Here is a 20,822-nt window from a genome sequence, read left to right as displayed (position 1 = left end):
ACTGCAGAGCTTTTGACCTTGAAAGGAATATTTAACAGTGTAAAAAGATAAGATTACCTTCCTAGAGTGAGGATCTACACAGCCAGAAAAGACAGCTTAATGTAAGGCAACAGGATATTACTAAAAGAGCAATATGGAGTAGTAGAAAACACACACAATTTTGAATTGAGAGAGATTGGGATTCATCTTTGAATCTCTTTCTTACTATTTATATGACCTTGAGAAATTCTCTCTGGTTTTCTATTTTCACATTCATAAAATGAGTGGTTTAGATTAGATGGCCTTTAAAGAACTTTTTTATCTATAAATCCTAGCTGAGTGAATTAAACTATGGGATTCTTATCTTACAGATGAAGATACTAGTTGCAAGACTGAAAAACACAGTCATTTTGCCTAAATAAATTTACTTTGGTCAAGGAGCCTGGAAGCTTGGATGAATAAATGATGAGACTGGTGTCTCTAGGGATAAGATAGAGAAGGGTATGTTGTCAAGGAAGAGAGAGGAATTAAAATAATTCTAAGTGTGGTTCTCTTTGTACCTTTTCCTTTTTATTTGATATTTTAAAAACTTAGGGATTAGCAATTAAATATATATTAAGAATAAAACTCAAAGAGTTTGACAATATGAATTCAGGGAAAAGAAAGGATAGTAAAGAAATAGAAATCTATATTTTTTTTGTAAGGAAGCCAGGTGGAAAAGAATCCAGGCTGATAGAAAAAGAGATAGTAATGAAGGAGGAAAAGCCTTGAAATAAGGCCTGAAGAAAATGAAGGTCACATATCCAGATTGGAAATTGGGGTGTGAAGGGAAGTGGAACAGGGCAGAGGTGTAGTACAACCAGTTAAGATCTATGTCACATAACCAATCCCATTGCTTCATAGCTTTACTTTGTTTTAGACCCAGAAATGATATAGTGTTACATAGTTTGATTACCTGAATAACCCTTAAAAGATCACAGATGCACTTTATTTCAAACAGGAAGAGAAAAAAAATAAGCAAACAAATAAATAACACCTTAGAGATCATCTGATCCCTGTTTTTTTTTTCCTTTTGTTTGTTTGCTTTTTGATGACGAACCTCAGAGAAAGAAAAAGGTGGTATGACTTACTCTTTCTCCCTCACCTCACAATCATTTCTACTGTTTACAAGAACCTTAAAATTATAATTGTGTGGAAGAGGGAGAAAAAAAATAAAGGGTTTCCTTAGGCCTAAATCAAGGGTAGAACCTAGAGGACTCAATGAATCCTGGTTAGTAGACTAGAATCTCAGATCTGAAAATTAATCTTGTACAGAGTTAGAATCATTAGTGTCTTACCCTGTGAATCAGAGAAACTTAGCAGAAGTAAAACTGTCAAGAATAAGTTTACCAGGGGCAGCTAGGTGGTGCAGTGGATAGAGCACCAACACTGTATTTAGGAGGGCCTGAGTTCAAATGTGACCTCAGACACATAACACTTACTAGCTGTGTGACCCTGGGCAAGTCACTTAACCCCATTGTCTAGCAAAAAAAAAAAAAAGTAAGTTTACCTACTAGGTGTTTTTCCATTTGGCATACATATTACAGGATACAGTAATAAAATATGATTTCATTTCCTTTGCATTCCTTAATGTTTTATATCTACTTACTGAGAAAGTGTTAACCATTTATATGTATGCATATACATGTGAATGTATATATTTAATACAGACTAATATATACATGTAACAGGCACTCAAAAGTAGAAACCAAATATCTATCAATATTCATATTACATAGAAGAATGGTGAGGCAGAAGGCCCCCCAACTTTATTTTCATGTGTCATTGCCAAAATTATAAATACTGACTTTAAAAACTCCTTTTAGTTTGCAGCCTCCATTTAACTACATTGATAAAAAAAAAGTACATTCAGTTTGTTCTAGATTAAAGTACTTATTTGTCTAATTATGCTTCACATATGAGGAATAGCTGAGGTTAGGAATGACATGTCACATGGATATTCACTAATGTCTTAGCTAAGGCATGGGTTTCTATAGAAACCAGTAGCTCTGTAAGTGACCAGAACTTGGCCAGACTTGAAGCTCAGATTTACCATTCATCGGAGAACATGGTGAAAACAAACAAAAATGTAGGAAACTCATGTGGAAAGATGCCCTATGAATAACATAGGTGAATGCAAATGAGTTGAAAAAAAAAGATACAGAAGCACGGTAGAGGACTGGCAAACAATCTTTTAAAGTATGATTTAATAATTAAAAATAGAGCTCCATAGTCTTTGGATGAATTAATGCTTCAGTTTTTTGGAGGTGAATAAAGATTAAAGGGGCAATAGCTGGTGCATATAGTACTCATTACAGTAAGTAGAAAAAGAATAGCTATGTACATATGTGCATATACATATGTGTGCAGTAAAATACAGGCATATATATGCAGTGCATGTGTGTACATACATGCACACACAATTAATATATTGATTCTCATTCAGTTTTTTTAATTTTCATAAACATATGATGATTTAAAATTATCTGCTGAGGAAAAATGAAAGGTGAAGGAGAAAGAGGAAATACTTGCTTGATTGTTGTTTACCCCAGGAAGAGAATAAATGATTTATGAGTTATTTAGAAAATAATATGTATGTGTACACATATGCACACACATGTGTATATATGCACATATGCTTATGCATATATGCATCCATATGCGTCCAATCACATATACATGGACATGTATGCATATATGTGTATTGTGCATATAGAGAAATAGTTATAGGTATGTCTATATTTGTCTATCTATCTATCTATCTATCTATCTATCTATCTATCTATCTAGTACTCTCTCTGCCCACCCCCTTCCCAAATTCAAAATTGGTTGCCCAAACAATTACTATTCCAGATCAAATTACTCTGTGGCTTTGTGCCTACAAAACAATAGCTCACAAACTCGAATCAGTGCATTCTCATAGTAGTCATTCAGTTGACACAATTAATTCAGCTGGAACAATTAATAAAATAGCATAGCATGAACAAAACATCCTTCCTACTACAACCATTAAGCTGATTGTACACTATTTATTACTCAAATACATACAATATCAATAAGAAGAGTGGGCAAACACATAAATTTCCTATGTGAAGAGTCACATTTAAGAAATACATGTGGACAAGGCAACTCACACCTCTGGCACTAAAAGGCCCAGATGTTAACTCTTCTTTTTTTGTTTCTTTAAGCATAACATCCTGATTAGTTATGTTATTTTGTTAGGCTCCCAGCTCTATAGCGCAAATTGACTTACAGCATTATCTCAATGCACAGTGACGATCTATAAACAAAAAACTTATCAGAATCTGATTGATACTTTAGAAAGCCAAACACTAGCTGACCTATAATTCTATCATGTTAATTGAAGTCTTTCTTCATATCTTATAAAGGAGTAAATATATGTATGTATGTGGTTATGTGTACATATGTATGTGTATGTGTATATGTATGCATATATATAAATATTTCCTTTATGACTGATACATAGTTTAGTAAGGGTGATCATTCCATGTCTGAAAAAGTAAAATCTGAAATGGGTTTTGTTGTCTACCCTTACACAGAAAAAATTATGTATAATGCAGTATTACCTTGAATAATCCATCTATCTCCTAATATTTTTAACAATTTTTATTTTTAATTTTTATAACATCTTTGCTTCCTTCATTAATTATTGTTCAGTATACTTCGCAGTGTATTTTCTACATATAATAAGTAATCAAATTATGATTTTCAATATTAAGATATGTTTTAATTCATGTTTCAAAATATACTCAGGAGACTTGTTTCTGCATAGACAAGGATCATTTGCAAGGTGAAAGGAGTATGTTACTTCCCATGATCTGCATATTATCTTGTATTTCAAATAATTTTCTCGGTCAATGATTGCATTATCTTCCTTGAATAGTAATAGTTAATAGAATTGTCATCATAGAGTTACATATTGGATAGGATGTCATTGGTGTTGAAATGCTATTAAATTATTTTTAATTTTATATAGGAAACAGTATGATAATGACAAAAAATATACTAACATTATATAAAAAAATAAGGAGTAAAACTCAATAGAGATTATTGGGGAAATCATATAGGATTGGTAGAATATGTAGCCAGAAAAGTTTTTTTTTCTTTTTCCCATGCTTTTATATAAATTATAGAGCAGAATGGTAGAACAGGTCACATTAGAAAATCAGAAAGCAAATAAAAGAGAGCAAAAGAAAAAATTGAAACAGAATACTTTTAAGAATAAAAATGAAGTTTTTTTGGTTTTTTTGTTGTTTTTTTTTAGTTCTGAAGTTGTGAAAATAGAGCAGAGTACAATTAAAGCATCATATTTGGTACAATGGAATAAAACACTTTGCACACATATTAATTCAAGCAGAAGCCCACATGTAAGTTAAAGGAATTTCTTCTAAAATATACTCTGCAGTTAGTACATTGACAAAAGACTCAGGTGGGATGTGTTTGGAAAGTCTATAAAGTATTTCAAGTATTTCCATTTTCTTACCCTTTTAATTTGAAGTAACCATGGTATTCCTAACATTATTACTTGGAATAAATTTCAACTTTACACCTATGGCTAATATTTTATATAGAGAATTGCACTTAAGATAGACTACTTTTTTCACACTGAGAAATACATTATATATAATATCCAAAAATAAATGTTGTAAAGAAAGTACTGAGTGAAATTACAGGAAATTTTGAGTTCTGTAAATGCGTACGAACACACACACACACACACACACACACACACACACACACACACACACGAGTCCAAAAAATATCTTGTGGTTTGTTCTATTCCTCCATATAGTTGAACAACGTTGTTTACAAAAAAGGGGCACCCTGGCCAAACACTGAGAATACAAAATGCACTCGTTCAATGATGCCATCTTAAACACCTCTAACTTGCTACCACTGGTACCATTTATAATTAACAGGGATTATAGCAGGGTTTATAAGCCCTGGAAATAAAAGTCTGTCATGAAAAGGAGTGACTGTTTTAGAAATGGTGAGATAATACAAATGAGAGGATGTTTGAAATAAAAATAGGATCATTGTGTAGAAAAAATATTTAAAAATGCCAAATTACTATTTTTCTGTAATTTTTCTTTGCTTTGTATTTTAAAGAAATTATTTCTAGAAAAGATTTGATGGATTTCCTAAAAATGGCTAAATATTTAAAATTATTTTTGGTAGCAATGAATTTTAGTTTCTTTGTGTTCATTTAGGGGAAAAATTTGACTTATTAATAGAAGACATGGATGTGGTGTTTTTTGTTGTTGTTGTTGTTTTCAAACAATGAAACTGGCAGTTTCCAGTTCTTAGCGATCATGAAGTTTTAATTAACAAGTATTATCATATAATAAAAGAATCACAAGAAGTTAGAAAATGAGAGTTTTAAGGGACCTCAGAGGCTATTTATGTCAACTCTTACCAATGAGAATACACCCCCTACAAAGGTATCTTCTGTACAATATACCCAAGGGGTTATCTAGCCTTTGCTTTAATACCTTTCATGAGGGAAGTCTACTGTTTTCCAAAGCATATGTTTCCACTTTTGCTTCACTCATTTGTAAAGAAATTCTCATATCCATCAAGCACAATTTGTCTTTTTGTATTTTCTATACATGCTACTCCTAGGATGAAGCATAATTAGCCTAATCCCTTCTGTATATGACAGCTCTTCCAATAATTACTTGAAAACAGCTATTGGTATTCCATATATGCACCCTCACCCCCAGTTAAGACTTCGCTTTTTAAGTTTCAATATACTCAGTCCATCAACTGATTCTCAGATGTTATAATGTGTTGGATCTTCACAATTTCAGTTTTTCTCCTCTAGATATTTTCCAGTTTGACAATATCCTTACTAAAATGTGGTTCCCAGAACAGAACACAGTGGTCTAGATATAGTCAGGTCTGGGAAGACCTTCTAGTCCCTTATGTAATTTCTATCTTAATACACCCCTGAGTTCATGTTCATTTTTAATGCAACATCATGCTATTAATTGATATCAAGAGTGCAGTAGGAAGTTACACACACACACACACACACACACACACACACACACACACACGTACTTTCTTTTTTTCCCCAAACTGCTGTCTAGCTGTAGCTTATCCATCTTGTATACTTGACGTTGATTTTTCTAAGTAGAAGCTTTGCATTTATCCATATTGGATTTTATGTAAGTTACTAAATTAGGCCAAATGTTCCTGTCCCCCCCCCTTTTTTTAGTTTCTGATAGTGCCATTCATTCTAGTGTAATGAATAAAACCCCAAAAGACAAGGTTTCCAGGCATTATTAATCAATTTATTAAATTGGCTAGCCATAATAAAGTGATAGTCAGTGGTTTCTTTCAGTAACCAAAGAAACCAAAGGAGACTTTGAAACACCTTAAATAAGGTGTGTACCTTCTGATAGGTAACTCCCCTGACACGTGAAACACAATCCTGATTGTTAGACATTTAATGAGGAGGTGAGCTAAAAGTCTTCATCTGCTCCTGCTGAGACTTAGTACCCTCAAGGCATTTGGACAGGGAAAATCATTTCCATCCAGCCATCTCTGGGTAGTTTTCTCCTTTATGAGCCTCAACTCTAAAGGAGGGGATCAAGGACAGTAGTTCCTTCACCCAGGCAAAAGACTCACCCAGACTGTTTATACTTTTAATAGACATCAGGTTTCCTAATTGGGTGGGGTCCCATCCAACCTAGTTAAGAAGCACTTCTCTTGGGAGCTAGGAATAATCTTATAACTCAGTCATGATCTTCAGAGACTGACTGACCTTTTTAGGAGTGGGGTCTTAACACAAATAAGAGGAAAAGGATGGCTCACAAATTAATTAATTTAATCAATTAAGTTATTTTTACAGTAGTATAATATCAATTTCTTTCATTAGGGGCAGATAGGTATCCTGGTGGATAGAGCACCAGACCTGGAGTCAGGAAGACTTACCTTCATGAGTTCAAATCCCGCCTCAGACATTTAGTAACTATGTGACCCTGGGCAAGTGAGTTAGCCCTGTTTGCCTCAGTTTCCTCACCTGTAAAATAAGTTGGAAAAGGAAATGTATCTCTGCTAAGAAAACCCCAAATGGGATTACAGAGTTAGACACAACTAAAAATGACTGAGCAACTGAGTGCCATTCAATTGTTAGTTATTCTCTAAGTTTTGTCTTATGCAGAATTGTTAAAGAGCTGTTTATTAATTTGTCCATGTCATTGATTACAATGTTAGACAATACATAAGAAAACACATATAACTGGGGCACTGCAGTGGAGAATTTTAGCCAGGTTGACTTTGGAACATCAATAATTATTATTATTTTTCACTTCCATAAGATTTTATTTTTAGTTTTCAACATTCATTTCCACAAGATTTTGAGTTCCAAATTTTTTTCCCATCACACCCCACCATGCCAGCCCTCCTCCTTGTCACAGGACCACAACCTGGGACTGTGACTCAGATCCAAGCACAAACAAAGCAAGAGAATGTTAACTCAGAGCCAGGAAAGAGATCCCTGCAATCCCCCTCTGATCAGCCTCTCAGTCCCCACTCCATCTATGGGCTGAGAGCTCTGGAAACAGCCACCACACCAGGGCTGCACCAGGACTATGGTCAGACAGATCTCTTCTCTCACTGAGGTCACAGACCTTTCCTATTGACCTTCTAATTTGTCTTTGGTGTTTCTCGGTTGAGAAGTCTGGAAACTCCCACAGTTCCCCTTGATTCAGTCCCCAGAGGCTTACTCCAGGTTTGCTGAGGCCTGGGTGCACAGCCCACTCTGAACTGTGCTCCTCTCTCAGCCCAGGGCAACAGACCTTTCCAACCCACCATCCAGGTTGTCTTGGGCTGGAAATTTGTTTCACTCTGTTTTTTTGTGGGTTCTGCTGCTCTAGAATTTGTTTAGAGCCATTTTTTGCGGGTATTTGGAGGAGTTTGGGGGAGAGCTCAAGCAAGTCACTACTTTTACTCTGCCATCTTGACTCCATCCCTCCAGTGTCTATTCTTTAAGTTCATTCTTTCAACCAGTTCTGAGTTATCCAACTGTACTTCTTTCTACCCCACCTCCTTATATATAAGCACTTTGCTAAAATACAGGTAAAATATTTCTATAATATTCCTCTAATCTTCCTAACAAATTTGTCAAGAGAAAAAAAAATATTCCCACTTAGCCTGTTCTTGTTGAAGTCTGGATAGAGTTTTCAAAATAGAATTTTCTTTTCTATATGCTCACAAGGAAAGACACCATCATCCTTTTAATAATGTTCTACAATTTTTCAAGGAGTTAAAGTTAAGATCCCTGTTCATTGGTTAGTAGATTCTGTTCCACTTTAAAAATATGGACAAATAGGGGGGCGGAGCCAAGATGACAGAGGGAAAGTACTGACTGTCTTGAACTCTCTCCCAAAGCCCTCCAAATACCTAAAAAAAGGCTCTAAACAAATTCTAAAGCAGCAGAACCCACAAAAAGATAGAGTGAAACAAATTTCCAGCCCAAGACAGCCATTGATCAAAAAGGTATATCGCTCCGGGTGGGGAGAGGAGCGCAGTTTGGCTTGGGCGTGCAGGACGCACCGAACCTGGAGCAGGCCTCAGAGGACTGAATCATCACGGGCAACCATGGGGGTCTCCAGACTTCTCAACCCATGAACGCCAAAGACAACTTATAAGGTCAGTGAGAAAAGTCTGTGACTGCAGTGAGAGAGGAGCTAGGTTTCAGCCGCAAGTCTTGAGCGCAGCCCAGGGCCATGGCTTTTTCCTAAGCTTCCGGCCCATAGACTGAGGGGGAATCGAGTGTCTGATCAGAGGGGGATTGCAAGAATCTCTTTGCCAGTGCTGAGGCAGAAATCTCTTGCTTTACCGGTGCTCAGTTCTGAGGGGCAATCCTGGGGCAAGGAGGAATGCTGGTGCTGTGGAGCCTGTTGTGGAGGTGAAGAGGAAACACCTCACCCCTTATCATAGCATCTTGGAAGAACTGAAAATTTACAGGTCCCTAGAAGTACCTCTGAAAACAGCTGTATAAACCCCCGACGCTTGGGACAGTACACTCTTCACATTGGAAGCAGACTTTTACCTTAACAAAGAGTTTAAAACTCAAGTAATTGGCTGGGATCATGAGTAAGCAGCACAGAAAGAGTCAGACTATATTATTTTACTTTGGTGACAAAGAATATCAAAACATACAACCAGAAGAAGACAACAAAGCCAAAGCTCCCACATCCAAAGCCTCCAAGAAAAATATGAATCAGTTCCCAGGCCTTGGAAGAGCTCAAAAGGGATTTTGAGAAGCAAGTAAGAGAAGTAGAGGAAAAACTGAGAGTGATGCAAGAAAATCATGAAAAACAAGTCAACATCTTGCTAAAGGAGACCCCAAAAAATACAGAAGAAAATAACACCTTAAAAATAGCCTAACCCAAATGGTGAAAGAGGTCCAAAAAGCCAATGAGGAGAAGAATGCCCTAAAAAGCAAAATTGGCCAAATGGAAAAGGAAGTCCAAAAGATTACTGAAGAAAATGCTTCCTTAAAAATTAGAATAGAGCAATTGGAAGGTAGTGACTTTATGAGAAATCAAGACACTGTAAAACAAATCCAAAGGAATGAAAAATTAGAAAACAGTGTGAAATATCTCATTGGAAAAACAACTGACCTGGAAAATAGATCCAGGAAAGAGAATTTAAAAATTATTGGACTATCTGAAAGCCATGATCAAAAAAAGAGACTAGACATCATCTTTCAAGAAATTATCAAGGAAAATTGCCCTGATATTTTAGAACCAGAGAGCAAAATAGAAATGGAAAGAATCCACCAATCTCTTCCTGAAAGAGATCCCCAAAGGAAAACTCCTAGGAATATTGTAGCCAAATGCCAGAGTTCCCAGGTCAAGGAGAAAACATTACAAGCAGCCGGAAAGAAACAATTCAAGTATTGTGGAAACACAATCAGGATAACACAAGATTTTGCTGCTTCTACATTAAGGGACTGCAGAGCATGGAATATAATATTCCAGAGAGCAAAGGAGATAGGATTACAATCAAGAATCACCTTCCCAGCAAAACTGAGTATAATCCTGCAGGGGAAAAAATGGTCATTCAGTGAAATAGAGGACTTTCAAGCATTCTTGATGAAAAGACCTGAGCTGAATAGAAAATTTGATTTTCAAATATAAGACTCAAGTGGAACATGAAGAGGTAAATAGGAAAGAGAAAATCATAAGACACTTATTAAGGTTGAACTGTTTACATTCCTGCATGGAAAGGTGATATTTGTAACTCATGAGACCTTTGTCAGTATTAGGGTAGTTGGAGGGGAAAAAATTATATGTATGTATATATACATATAGATAGATAGATAGAGGGCACAGGGTGAGTTGAAAATGAAGGGGTCATATCTGGAGAATAAAATTATAGGGTGAGAGAGGAATATACTAGGAGAAGGAGAAAGGGAGAGGTAGAATGGGGAAATTATCCCACAAAAAAAAAACAGAAAAGAAAAGGCTCTTACACTGGATTGGAAATGGGGGAAGGTGAGAGGGAATGAGTGAATCTTATTCTCATAGGATTTGACTTAAGGAGGGAATAACATACACACTCAATTGGGCATGGAAATCTGTCTTACCCTACAAGAAAATGGGGGGGAGGGGGACAAGAGAGTAGGGCAATGATAGAGAGGAGGGCAGATTGAGAAAGGAAGTAATCAGAAGCAAATACTTCTGAGGAGGGACAGGGTCAAAAGAAAGAATAGAATAAATGGAGGGGCAGGATAGGATTAAGGGAAATAGAGTTAGTTTTTCACAGCATGTCTACTATGGAAGTGTTTAGCATAACTGCACATATATAACCTATATTTAGTTGCTTGCCTTATCAATGAGGGTGGGTGGGGAGGGAAGAAGGGAGAAAATTTGGAACCCAAAGTTTTAAAAACACATGTTTAAAAAAAATGTTTTCCCATGCAACTGGGAAATAAGAAATACAGGAAGTGGGGTACAGAAATCCATCCTGCCCTACAGGGAAATTGAAGGGGAAGGGGATAAGAGAAGAGGGGGAGAGATAGAAGGTAAGGCAGATTAGGGGAAGGGGTATTTAGAATGCATGCCACCTTGGGGTGCAAGGAGGGGGGAGATGGGGTAAGAATTTAGAACTCAAAATCTTGTGGAAGTAAATGTTGAAAACAAAAAAAATGAAAATTATAAAATTAAAAAAAAATAAAGTAGCTAGTATTTGATCCTAAAAAAAAGAAAAGAAAAAGAAAAAAACAAAAAAAATGGACAGATATTTGCTATTTTCCATTTCTATGGTACCATTTCAATTTTCCATGATCTTCTAAAGATCATGAACAATGATTCAAATGAATTCATAATGTCAAGAATATCAAACCATGCATAAACTTAATGAGATACAATAATAGAAGGTATAGACTTGTTCATTCTCTAGTTGATAAATCATGACAAGTTATAAAAATCACTTAATTATATTATAATGAAATAATCATATATCAGGGAATTGATAGTGATATTTAGAATTGTCCATGTCTAATTGAACAGTTAAACTTAAGTCAAAGTTATTAACATTGTTCTAAATTATTCACATTTGTGAGAGTTTTTTGAGGTTGGAGTGAAGTAAGACAAATAAGTGAAATAAGACATATATATGTGTGTGTGTATGCATACAGTATAATAATATGCATGTACACATATGTGTATGTACATATGCATGTGTACATATATGTATACGTGTGTATTGTATATGTGTGTGTATATATATGAAATTTCTGAGTTTCTAAACTTTTTTTTGTGTCATCTGCTACCTTTGTCATCTGTGGCTTCTGCTAACTCCCCCCCCCCAATTTTCCATGTAATTTCTTAGGCCAATCTGCAATATATCGAAACTGCAATGTGGAAAGTTATATCGTTGAAGGAATAACTAATTGCCAAATCCAGTTGCCTTTCATCCATTCTCATCCTGCTCCACCTCTATGTAGCCTCTTTTCCTGTTGATCACACACTCCTTGTTACTCTCTTTTCTCTAAGTTTTCTTGAAACTACTTTATCTTGTTTCTCCTCCTACCTGTTTGGGTGCTTTTCCTCAGGATAATCAAGTAAGTCAGAATTTGGCAAATTATGCCCAGTGGGGCCCGTAGCCTGTATGCATGACCCTCAAACATTGTAGTTTTAACATTTTTTAAATGCAAAAATAACATCCTTAGCTCACAGGATGAAAAACATTCTGAGCTCACATATCAAATAAAAACAGGAAGCTGGACAGATTTGTTCTTCAGGCCATGCTTTGCTAACACCTCATGTAGGTCATGCCCATGAAACTGGGGTGCCCCTTCCCCAACTCCCCCTCCCCCACCGAGTGTTTGGTCCTGAGCTCTTCTCTCCTATATGATCACACTGGGTGATCTCATCTGCTCCCATGGACTCAAGTATTATTTCTCTCCTGAATCTCAGATCTCCTTATCCAGCTCTAACCTCTCTCCTATCTAGTAGATTTGTATTTCCACCTGCCTATGGAACACCTTGAGGCAGCTAGATTGCTCAGTGGTTAGAGTGCTGGACCTAGAGTAAGAAAAACTTGAGTTCAGATCTGCCCTTAGACGCTTACTAGCTATAGGAAAGTCATTTAACCTCTTTTTGCTTTAATCTACTAAAGAAGAAAATGGCAAACCACTCCAGAATCTTTGCAAAGAAAATCCCATGGACATGGGGTCTTGAAAAGTCAGACATGGCTGAACAACTGAACAACAACAAATAGGACACCTTGAACTAGATGTTCATATACATCTTAAATTCAACAAGTCCAAAATGGAAGTCATTATCTTTCTCCCCAAACCCTTCCCTCCTCTAAATTTCCTTAGTACTATCAAAGGAACTGACATCCTTCAAGTCACTCAGGCTAGGTATCATTTTCAATTCTTTCTTACTGCCTCTTCCCTTCCCTACCATATCTAATATGTTTCACGTCCTGTAAATTTTACCTTTGTAACCTCTCTAATATATGTCCTCTTTTCTTGTTTGACACTAACAGAACACCAATGTAGACTTGTATCACCTCTTAACTGGAGTATTGCAATAGAATGCTGATTGGATTCCATACCTCAATTATCTTTCCACTTGAGTCCATTCTCCACTCATCTATCAAAATTATTTTTATATGTTATAGATCTGACCATGGCACCCCTGCCTCCTCTTCAGCAAACTCTGGTGGCTTTTTAGCACTTAGCTCCAGGTTCAAATATAAAATCCTACGTTTGGAATATAAAGCTTTTTAAAACCTTTACCCCTCCTTCCACCTTTCCAATATCAGTATACCTTATACCATTGCAAGTATACTACAATCCTGTGACGCTAGCCTGCTTGCTATTCCTCATATAAGACATCTCATCCCCTGGCTCTGAACTTTCTCACTGTCTGTGTTGTGTGCCTGAATGTTTTCCCTCCTCATCTTCACCTACTGGCTTCCCTTGCTTCCTTTAGGTCCCAACTAAAAGATCCCCTTCTAAAAGAAGACTTTTCCAATCCCTCTTAGTTTTCTATAAATTACCCCATGGGCTGAGGACTGTCCCTCATGTATATGACAGTATTGACATTGTCTCTAAGGACAATAAGGATTCTTCTGTCCGTGATAGAAGATTTCAGAAGCCACTTCAAAAAAAATGCTGGTTAATGGCATCATCATTGAATCCAGCAGACTTCATACATCTCTCATAGTGTTGGTGCCTAAGAAAAATTGAAATATATGCATATATATTGATTACCAAACTTTGAACCAAAGGACTAAAGTGAACCAGCAAGCTATGCCAGAGGCACAAGATGCTCTGGATTGACTGCCAAAAAAACCATTGGTTTTCAATCTTGGAGTTGCATAGTGTATACTATCAGTTTCCTTTCTGAGGAAGATAAAGGGTGGGGGGCGGGGAGGAACAGCCTTTATCAGTCCAGCTGGAATTTACCAATTTGAGCAAATACCCCAGGGAATCTCAGAGGCACCAATCACTTTAAAAAAGCTGATGAAGTAAGTAGTTGGAGACTTTGAAGATGTCAACACCTCATCAGAATTCTAGAAGAAAGGACACTGGGAAAAAGACAGCATGAGAAGAGATTGCAGCCTCCATCATGTCCCTATTCCAACCTTGCTAAACCAGAGTTCCCTTTGGTTGAGACCTGGGATTATTTCTTGATGGAACCGAGCTACCTTGTTCATGTTGGGAACACTCTTTCACTCTGTAGTATCTGGTATCTATTCTTCTATGTATATTTTAAATGATTTTATGCTAACCTGACATTTTCAAAGGGACTATTAATTTTTTGTCTTACATCAACTTCACTCAAACCACAAAAAATCCCTACAGATGTGAATACTTTAGAACAAAGTTAACAACTTTGACTTAATTTTAACTGATCAATTAGAGATGAACAATTCTAAATATCATTATCAATTCCCTGAGCCATCACTTCATTTTATTATAATATAATTAAGTGATTTTTATAGCTTGTCATGATTTATCATCTAGAGAATGAACAAATCTATACTTTCTATTATCATATCTCACTAAGTTTATGCATGGTTTGATATTTTTGACATTATGAATTCATTTGGAAAAAAACAAATATTTTTGATCAGCTTCCTTATAGTAGTATTTTTGGCAGTGTTTAACATTGCACATTAGTGGAGAAACACGCACACAATTATTAGTAATAATTTACTTTTTTGACAGCTTTTGAAATTCTTTTGTTCCTAAAGTTGAAATATTCAAATAGTACATCATTTATATAAAGTGCTCTAAAGCATTATTATCATATTTTATTTTTCATTTGAAAATATCAGTTTACTAATTGTTTTAAATCATGACAAAACCAGTAGCTTCTCATGTGACTGAATTCCAAAAGCATTTCAAAGGAATATTTTTCTTATTTTAAGACTTTTAGGTTATATTAAAAGGCTGTTTGGGTAGAACTTTCTGACAACCTAGCTGAGCAAATAGTTTCGTCTGATTCCAGCTCTAATTCATTGCCTCAAAATGGCAAGAGATGATCTAACTATAATAAAAGAACAACCAGAAAAAGATAATACAAGAATCTATACGGAGAAAACCCCTAAGTCCACAGGCAAGAGACTGAAGAAATGAGTGAATAAAAAAGGGACTGCTAACAAAAAAATTCTTTAAGATAAAAGAAAACAAATATTAAAAAAGATAATACTTAAATTGTGTAATTCAACTTTCAGAAATGAGACTTAAACTATGCCATGAATACCGAGTTATTGAGAAGCTTAATACATGTATTAAAGTAAAACATTAGGACAAACATTAGAACTTTTGAAGAAGAACTTAAAAAATAAAACAAAGAAGAAAATATTGTTCCAAACAAGAAATGATTTTAAATGAAGTAGAGTCTAAAAAATGAGAATGGCAGATATTGAACAAAAAGAAACAGTTTCTAGAAAAAAAAATATTAGCACCAATTAAAAACAGAAACAAAAACAAAAAACAAAACCTGAAATCTTGGAACAACACATGTGGTATTTGGAAACCGTCATAAATAACCTTGAAAATAGAGTTCATCAAAATGTTAGACTTATGGGCCTACAAGGAAAATTTAATTAAACAGACTAAATACTATCTTTTGGGAAATAAAATGAGAACTTGCCTAGACATATTGGAATTAGAGATCTCTGAGATCCACAGGTCTTTGTGAGAGAGGAATCCTATGTTTAACTTACCCGAAAACCATGTTTAAAAGAGTTAGTGTCAAAGAAATTTAGTCATGTATTAGTATCTCATTGATGACAAAAGCAAGCAAGGAAGGAAACATGTTAAGCACCAAATAACACCTTAAAATTAGATATTTTAACCCCCACAAAAAAAAATTGTTATTGTGGGAGGTACCTTGAGTCAACTGTTTGTATATAATCAGACCATCAATTTGTCAGAACATGTCTACCACATATGGATTGGAGTACTTCTGGTGTGAGGGCTACTGAGCCCTTTTCTAGGCTGCTTTTTTTTCTTTAGTGTCTACCTGATTCATTCAATCCTCACTTGTGGTTCAAAGAAGCTGTGGCATGCATAGTGGCCACATCCTAGTAAAACATTTTGGTAGACAGGCTAACCCACATTGAGGGTAACTGAGGAGTCTCAAACCCATTGTTGAGTTAAGAGGGTGTCTACCCCAACCTTGTGAAGTCTTCCCTTGGCAGAATAGGTGGATGAGAACAATTTGTTCCAGCAGTCATAAAGGCAGCTGAAGCAAGTGCTATGGAGCACTTGTAACTTGATTAAGTATCAAAGATGTCAAGGTCATTCACTGTCTCCCTAGCCATCATGAGTCATCTTGTCTTGCAGCTGGATGACTATGGAAGATAGAATGATACCTATGACTTCATGTAACTCTGCCTCATTTAAATCCAATCTTCCCACATCATGTTACCATTTTTACCGACCTCAAAGTTTTGTGGTGACAGGCAAGTGAGAAAGTAGCAAGTGTGGATATACTGGTTGCTGTAGTCACAGCCCTGTACAGAGGTGGCCCAGGCCATAGGGTCATCTTCAACTGGGCTGAAGCAGCACTGTGAATTGGCAGCCTCTTGGGTGTCTGAGTCGCTTTTGTGAAGCACCACACTGATTATTTCCTGGTCTTAGGAAGAGGAAAGAAAAGGTGCCTTAAAAACTGTATACTACACCACATCTTCGACTGCTTACCTCAGTAGGTAGTGATCCACTCTGTGGTTGAAAAACAAAACAAAACAAAGTGCAAAAACTTTTGCAAAGATTATTACACTCACCACTGGTACATGGAATGTGCACACGCTTATGGACAACATGAAATCCAGTAGACCTGAAAGATTAACAGGTCTTGTGAGAGAACTCAGAAGGAATCACATCCAAACAGGTGCCCTGAATGATGCAAGTCTAGCAAATGAAGACCCGCTTACTTAAGTCAGAATTGAATACAAGTTTTTTTTTTTTTTTTCTGGAATGGCCAGATTAAAGAGGAACCTGTGAAACTGGCAAAGGTTTTGTAGTCAAAACTAATCTAGTCAACAACCTAGTATGCCTACCTAAAGGAGTGAATGACAGGCTCATGACAATGTGATTTCCCCTTGCAGGAAAGTGCCGTGCTAGCATCTTTAGTGTGTATGCTCCCACCATGACAACTCTGATGGTCTGGGCAAATTGCTTGAATGCCAAAAGTGTTGTTTGTTGTTTGTCCTTAAATCTTAAATAGGACCAATTACATGAGGAGGGTGATGTTTTGACTTTCAGATGAATTGGATTGAGGCAAAGTCACCAGCCCAAATCTCTCCTCCAAAACCATCTGGGTCCAGTGGCAAGATATAGATCAGGATGAGTGAACATGGCCCTGAATGCAAAGGGAGACCTTGGCTTTTTTAAGCTAAAGTCTTTCCCAGGTCTCAGTTTGTCTGAAGCAAAAACCATTTAGTGATTAAGGCTAGGTAAGAAATGAAGGGGAGAAAAGTCTCTTTTACCTACTTTAAAAAAAAATCAGTCTGGGAAGGGAAAACCCTCAGGGTTTATTACCAAAACAGAAACAGTTGCTCTTGATACTGAACCAACAAAACCCAAACAATGACCAACTGAGGCTTGGACTGGAGCCCATTAATGGTCAATCAGTGAAAGCCAGAGTGATTTGGGTTTATGGAATATTCAAGTAGTTCCATTTGAATAGGAAAGGGCTTTATCAAAGCCTGGTTTGACAGAGTTCTCTTTTAAGAAATGTATATTCCTTTAGGCAGAGCACCCACATGTAAGTTTATGATTCCCCATGTGAAGGGGAGGGAAGGAGCAGCAGGAAGGGAGGAAGGAAGGAAGGAAGGAAGGAAGGAAGGAAGGAAGGAAGGAAGGAAGGAAGGAAGGAAGGAAGGAAAGAAGGAGAAAGAGAGTGATGGAGAGACGGATGGTCAACATTGCTCAACTGGAACTGGGTAGTTGGATCCCCAGTGGGGCAGCTAATAGTACTTACAGATTGTTGTTTGTCCTTCATTCTTTTGCCTAAAAGACTATTTTACAGAGAACTCACCCAAGTCAAGTGCTCATATAGAGGTTAGAAGAAGTGGTACATTGACACTCTCAAGATTTTTTTGAAGAAATTTGGAATCGTTTGTATGACATGGGAGACACTGGCAAAGGACTACCCAACATGGCGTGCCCATATCTAAGAAGGCACTGTTTTCTATGAACAAACCAGAATTGCAGTAGCTCAAAAGTAATGTGAGATATGCAAACTTAGAGACATTTCTACTTCAGATGTTCATGTGGACTGTTTTTGTCTTGACCTGTGGTAGAACCTTCCAACCTGATATTGGTCTGATCAGACACAGTTGAACACACTGTACTTGAATCCAATGTAGTGATATCAATTTGGTCCTCTTTGAGAACAAAGGACAACTACAAATTTACAGACTGATATCTTGATAAATATGTTGGGGGTATAAATTGGGTTTGAGGCTTCTGGGTCAACAACATTTTGAAATTTCTCATTTTTTTTCCTGAATGATATTTATCCATTAATTTCTCCTTATCATCACATTTCTCACATATGTATGTGTGTATGTATGTATATTTTTTTAGTTCAATCATATTAACCTTAGGAATCTGATTATTAAATTGACATAGGCAAACTATGAATAATTAATGTATCACCAGTTATTTAGTTCTTCCTTTATTTCTTTTCAAAGTTTTTTGCAACTGTATATAATTAATATATACATATATACAATATATAATTTTTAGGTTAATTCTCTTATACTTCATGCATTTTGTCCTTATTTTTAAATATAATTTCTTTTTCTATCCATTTCTTGTTTTAGTACTCTACATAAAAAAAATACCTCTTTGGATTTAGTTTTGTATTCTGTTTCTTCACTGAAATTATTAATTTTTCTCTAGTAATTTTTTTACTGATTCTCTGGATTTTTAAAGACAAAAATGCTTTGATTTGCAAGTAAGGATAATCTTGTCTCCTCCTTACTGATATTTACTACTATAAATTATTTCTCATTTTTACTGCTTTGGTTAGTATTTCTAGTATCATAAAAATAATATTGGATAGAAGGGACATACTAATTTTATCCTGGAACCTCTTAGGAAAGCTTATAGTTCATCTTCATTAAAAATAATTAAAAATAAATTTTGTTGTTTATATGATTAATTATTCTAATTGCTTCCTAATGGTTAATCACCCTTGCATCTTAAGTATTATCCAAAACTGTTTTGTATGCTTAATTTGTTAGATGTCTTTGTGTACTCATAAAAATGAGGATTTATGATTATATGATTGTACTATTTTGTCCAAATACAATATCACATGACATATGGCCATATAGATTCAGGATAAAGGGGGAAATATTTAGCCCATTAAGACATAAAGCAGCTTACAAAAAAAGAATAGATGATTGACAGAAACATTTTATTATTTTCCAAATTTCATAATGACTATAGGATCCATAAATTGTTTTCCATACTAGAAGATGATTTTTTCTTTTTCTATATCTGGAATTAACTCTGATGCATGAAGAAAGACCATAAAAATCCAATATTTGCACACTGGACAAGTAGCAGGAGTGATGCCCTCAAATATCCCTGGTAATACCATTGGGGTGTGGGGAGAGAAAATTGTTCCAAAAAGATTCATTAGGAGCCCATCTGGGAAACAGCTGCTGGAGAATGACACATTCCATCTGGTAGTTTTCTATTTTTGTGAATTCTTGCTAACAAGGTACTAAGCTAGGTTATTTCTAAAAGGACTAAAGAACTACACGTTCTGTGAGTACCTTCTATATTTCAATGCCCTTGCACAAAACCCTATTGTCTCCCCCTAGTTATAGTTCTGCCTTCAGGGAAGGCTTTAAGGATTTAGGAGAAATGCCAGTCACTTTTTTTCTTCTACTATTCTTTAGATCAACCTTTTCTATTTGTGCATGTGTGTATGGGGGTGGTAGTGGCGGTGGTGATGAAGGAACTGATTTTGCTATCTGTTGTTTTAATTTGAACACTGAGAAATTTAGGTTCCAGTAATAAATGATCAAGTAGGTTTCTAGTTATATGTAGATATGCCCTTGAACATATCCAAAAACTAATACAATGGCAGAAGCGGAAATAAAAGGATTTTTTTTTTATCTTTGCCTTCCAGCAAAGATCACATTTTAAATTTCTTCTCAGGGATGAAATCTGGGGAGGTAGATTATTCAGTGGCATTACAGTCTATGTGAGGCATAATATTTCTACATACCATGTAATAAGTGAATTATGTTATTTATTCATCCATTTCATTAAGTTATAATGAGAGGCAATGTAATACTTATCACAGTACAAAAAGTTAGGCTCTTTCGAAGGAATGCTCAGGATCTGTGTACACATAGCTTGACTCATAATTTGCAGTGTATCATCCTTAGACCCATGTAAGTGAGGCTGGGAGCCCCTTGCTTTGAATGACACTGTAGTTCCACAAGAGCTCTTCTGCCTTATGCCAAATGCTAGAGTGAATTGTAGATCCCATTCCCTCTTGTGCTCTTTAATGTTATAAAATAACGATATCTTTTAATAACAGCAATGAAAATTACAAAGTAGAGAAAAAGAGACTAAGCTAATGAAATTTAAAAGGCAACATCTTTTTTTTGGTTGAAATAGGCAAAGCATTCCAAAGTACCTCATGTTTATTTGGATGATTCAGCTGACGATTTAAAGTATGATACTCTCTGAATTATTTTTTAATCAGATTTCCTGAAACTTTGTTTGTAAAATAGCAAAATATCTTTTAACATTGCATTGTAATTGC

At 35.8% G+C, this 20,822-nt stretch overlaps 1 pseudogene; it reads right to left on the bottom strand.

Moving 5' to 3' along the window:
* Positions 1–20,822, bottom strand: part of LOC114048093 — a 57,843-nt pseudogene that overhangs the window by 32,485 nt on the left and 4,536 nt on the right.

Source organism: Vombatus ursinus, unplaced genomic scaffold, assembly GCF_900497805.2.
Source record: "Vombatus ursinus unplaced genomic scaffold, bare-nosed wombat genome assembly UNPS02014791.1, whole genome shotgun sequence".
Classification (NCBI taxonomy): domain Eukaryota; kingdom Metazoa; phylum Chordata; class Mammalia; order Diprotodontia; family Vombatidae; genus Vombatus; species Vombatus ursinus.
Note: the sequence above shows the minus strand (reverse complement) of the source record. Positions and strands in the feature narration are given on the sequence as shown.